At 31.6% G+C, this 4546-nt stretch overlaps 1 long non-coding RNA gene across 1 annotated transcript; it reads right to left on the bottom strand.

The window, feature by feature from the left end:
- Positions 1-1209: 1209 nt before the first annotated feature.
- On the bottom strand, positions 1210-1865 carry LOC107858612. Its single transcript, XR_001671157.2, has 3 exons — positions 1737-1865; positions 1572-1639; positions 1210-1494 (listed from the first exon to the last, which is right to left on the bottom strand). It is a non-coding gene; the product is annotated as an uncharacterized LOC107858612 (long non-coding RNA).
- Positions 1866-4546: the final 2681 nt, after the last annotated feature.

Raw genomic sequence — 4546 nt, 5'->3', positions numbered from 1 at the left:
ATGTGTAAGGGACCTAATGACTAATAGGTACTGGAATGAGGACATACTGAAGGGTTTGTTTGATGATGAAATAGTAGAGCATGTAATGCTCAAAGTAAAACCAGCAGAACAAAGAAATCAAAGGACAAACTAATCTGGAGTCTGGAAGTAAGAGGTAAGTTCACAATAAGGTTAGCTTGGCATTATGTGGGGCATAGGGGGGAACCTAATAGTTTCTACAAAAAACTATAGATTAAGGGCCTGCCATTCAAGATTGTGTTTTTTATGAGGAGAATGTGGAAGGAGAGGATTTTAGTAGATGATACTATTTGGAGATGGGGAATACATGGTCCTTCCAAATGCTGGTGTTGTCAGAATCCAGCACAAGAGACCATATCTCATGTGCTACTAAGATTTTTTTCTGCTAACAGGACTTGTTCCTAATTTTCTTCTTTTGCCGGAATGAGTATATAAGGAATGGGTTTAAGAGAAACAATATATGCTTGGTGGAATGCTCAGGTTAAACAAAGGGAGAAGGTCTATTTTAGAGCACTACCAATAATCATAATGTAGAAATTATGAAAGAGGAGAAATGCTAAAAAGCATGAAGGCAAAGAGATCAATATGCATAGATTGATATTCAATGTCACAAGACGCCTAAGGATGCTGTTGAAGGTGAGAAAACCAGTACTGGAGTTTGTAATGGACTGGCCATCAATTCTACAGCAACTAAGCCAGTTAAAGCCTAAAGTCAGTACTAAGGTGGTACTATAGGAACTTTCAGAGCAAGGGTGGTGTAAATACAATACTGATGGAGCATCAAAAGGGAATCCAGGTAGTAGTTCATGGGCATCCCACTTAAGAAATGTAAGGGGTGATCTAATACATGTAGAAGGGTCAACAATTAAAGATACAGATAACATGGTAGCAGAAGCAAAGACTATATTACATGCAACTATTTATTGCAATCATGCATGCCAAGAGAAAGTGATCATTCAGACATATTCCCTAGCAATGCAGAAGTTTCTAATTGATGAATGGGAAACACCATGGAAGATAGCAAGCAAGTATAATAAATAAAGCATTTACTGATAGATAAGCAAGTACAAATACAACATATATTCAGAGAAGGCAATCAACTTGCCTATTACTTAGCTAATCTAGAACTTGAGTATGAGATGTTCATATTTATAGCATTCAGTTAGTTACCAAGCTCAGGTAGAAAGATACTTAACAGTGACAAGCAATAATACCCATATCTGAGGCTAGTTTTAGCAAAAAGATAAGGGGACTGGAAGGGCTACAACAAGGTTTTTCACATACATCATATTTACAACCTGGAAGGGTAAACAAAAAAGTGAAAGTGCTAATTAGCCTATCTACACTAGCCAACAAAAATGAAATCTCAGCAGATTGGGGATCAACAAATCATATAAGATTCAAGAGACTGAGTTACTTGATCTTTTTCAACTATCGGTGGTTTCGAGCATCCCATAATCTTTATCTCAGCTATAGCTACACATGGATAAAAAGAAAATGGTTAGAAGCAATATACAGAACAGGCAACAAGTTCAACGGTGAAAATGACTTACTTGAAGAAGGAAGCAAACCTCAGAAGATGAGAACCATGATGTTAGCACCAAAAACAACTGGAAGCATACTGAAGATCTCAATTGAGACATTAACATAAGAAGAATCAAAACAAGTTCTCAGTAAAGGCTTCAGCAATAATCAGAGAAAGAATGGACTATACTTACTCATGCAAGCTGAAATAATCCTTATACCAGCACAACCATGGTATTGTATCAACCACCCAAAGCTGAAGCAGAAGAAATTGAAGGTTGATAAAGATGAACATGATGAAGGAGGCGGAGCTCAGCTTTAAGCACCACTTTGAAAACCCTACTGAATATATATGTCTATTTCAGATCGGGTCATTTAGTTGGGCCGATCCAATTGTTATTTTATTTTTTGTATAGTTTTAGGTGTTGGATTTGGAAGATGGGTTGATCCATCATGTTTGAGATATTTTAATGATTAAGAAAATACCAAATTAAACAAAAAAAAAAGATAGTTTTGCCCTTAAGCTAATTAAATTTATCCTAGTCCACTATTTTGAACAAATATGTGAAAAAAATAACAAAAGATAAAAAAAGTATTCTATATATTAGAAGAGTGACTTCTTTGATACCATTTGGAGGGGGTGCGCGGATTTAATAGGTCTAATAGATTGATTAGGTTTCTAGTGAATCTATTTTTATTTGTGCGTGGATATTTTTTAAATTTTGTTTCAATATCTTTTAATAATTTACTTTTTTCGTAAGATATATTCATTAATTATTTTATCCTGTAGTAATTGCAGAGTTACAAATTCCTGTATAATAATTTATCCTATCTGTGCTATAATGTATATTTAATTCTAGATTTTCAATGTTATTTATTATCTTGTGTTGTTCTTCTCGTAGTGAGCTTTTTAAACTATATAAACTATCACATGTGTTTTTATCTAAATTTTCTAAGGTTTTTGCTATCCATACTAATTTTTCTTTTAGGTCTTCCATTATTTTTCTAATTCGGTTTCTATAATTAATTTCATTATTTAGATTTTCTTGATTTTCTCTAGTTTGTCTAATATATTCTAACATTTTTTAATCTGAATAATATCCTTCTGGGTAAATTTCCTCGTATAACTGTTCTAGACAATTTGTAGTTTCAATTTCATAGTGTATTACTTCTTCTAATATTATTTTCTTAATATCTATTATTTCTATGTCTTTAAGTATATATAAGATTAAAACTTTAAGATAATCTAGGTAATCTATCTTTTAAAATTAATTTTATTATAATATTTTGTAGTTGTTTGTTTTAGCCTTAGTAGATTTTTATCAAGAAATTTTATAGCTTTATTTTCCATGTATTTGTTTATATTTATTTTTATTTGTTTTTCTAGTAACTGTATGTTTTTCATATTTCTTTCTAAAAATTCTATGTAACTTATCATCGTAAGTATTTGTAAGAGTAGTTAGGTAGATATGGTATATAATTTACTCTAGTCATGTAGTATTTACCAAAAGCTTTTTCTAATATGATTTTTCTTATATCTACTACTTTTATATTTCTAAGTGCATACAAAATAAGTATTTTGAATTTATCTACCATCACATCAGATAAATTATCATTCATTTTCATAAAATTGCTTTTTTCAAAATATTCTCTTCAACCATGTACATAAAATATAGTCATCTTAGCTTACTATATACTAGATTATTCTTAAATAATATGTTCTTCCGTCACTATTAACATGGTAATCCGGATACTTTTTCCCTTAAACAACGCCTCTACTCTGGTTACTCCCCGCCACGGCTTCTTGCCTCATTGGTTTCACCTTTAGGATGACATAGTCCTTAGGGATTTTTCTCCGTTTCCGCTTTGTTAATAAACTTCTTAACATATTATTCTTCGAATAATTCTACTATAAAGTAACTAATATGAATTTATTTTATCATATCATGATTGTTGGGAATTATGAAATTAGCTATTCATAATCATAAATAGATATACCTGTTCGGGTAGCTTTGATATTTCTGAGTTTTGTTGCTCCATAGCTTTTTCCATTGGAATATGTTTATCTAATTAACTGAGTAAAATATTTTTTGTGGAGTGGAGAGAGGAAAGTTGCTTCAACGCATGAAGGCTTGCTTTTGCAATGCCTTCTGCCTTCTCCATTTATAGAAAAATTTACAAACTAACTTTTACACGTTAAAACTAAAATAAAGAAAAGTCAACAAAAGTGGCCTTATGGCCTAACCTACTCTAAAGAAAAGTCATAAATGTAAGAAAAGTAATAAATGCTTTACATTATTGTATCGTAAGAAAAATTTGTAGAATAAGTCCAAATATCTTCCGTTGTCGTATCTGCTCCATTATTGCTCTTTATCTTATCTTTCCAGCTGGCATTTTGTCTTTTTTATTCTAGATGTACCTCTGGAATAATATTATCTTCTCCATTGCACCTCGAACATTGGTGGTCTGGATATTTGTGTCCAATTATTTTACAGTATCTTGTTAGTAGTCCGTCTGAAATAAATCCTTTTTTTATTGCTCTTGCAGTAGATTGTTTTTCTGGGTTAAGTAGCGTCATTATCCATTGTCTTACGTCTTCCATATCTGCTTGTCGTAGTTCTTTTGAATTTGAATATATCATTTGATGATCTCTTGAATAGTAGCTCCATATTGGGTTTCCATTAGTATAATTATTTGCTAATTCTTGAATGATCGTAGCTAGTCCAATAAGTCGTTTATTTGCATAAAAATCTGGTATCTCAATTCTGCGTATCTCTGGTTGTTGCGTAATATCTTCTGGTATAATCATATCTCTTGTTAATCCTATCTTTACAACTTGTATAACTGGTTTTATTTCATCATATAATATCTCTGCTGGTGCAGTATAACACTTTATATAAAATAAATTTCCTTTTGTTATTCTTTTGTAGGTAGTGAATATCTTGTATAATTCCTCCATAGCTGTTAGCTCTTCTCCGTCTTGGATATATATGGTATTTAGTAG

The sequence above is a fragment of the Capsicum annuum genome, chromosome 2, assembly GCF_002878395.1.
Source record: "Capsicum annuum cultivar UCD-10X-F1 chromosome 2, UCD10Xv1.1, whole genome shotgun sequence".
NCBI lineage: Eukaryota > Viridiplantae > Streptophyta > Magnoliopsida > Solanales > Solanaceae > Capsicum > Capsicum annuum.
Note: the sequence above shows the minus strand (reverse complement) of the source record. Positions and strands in the feature narration are given on the sequence as shown.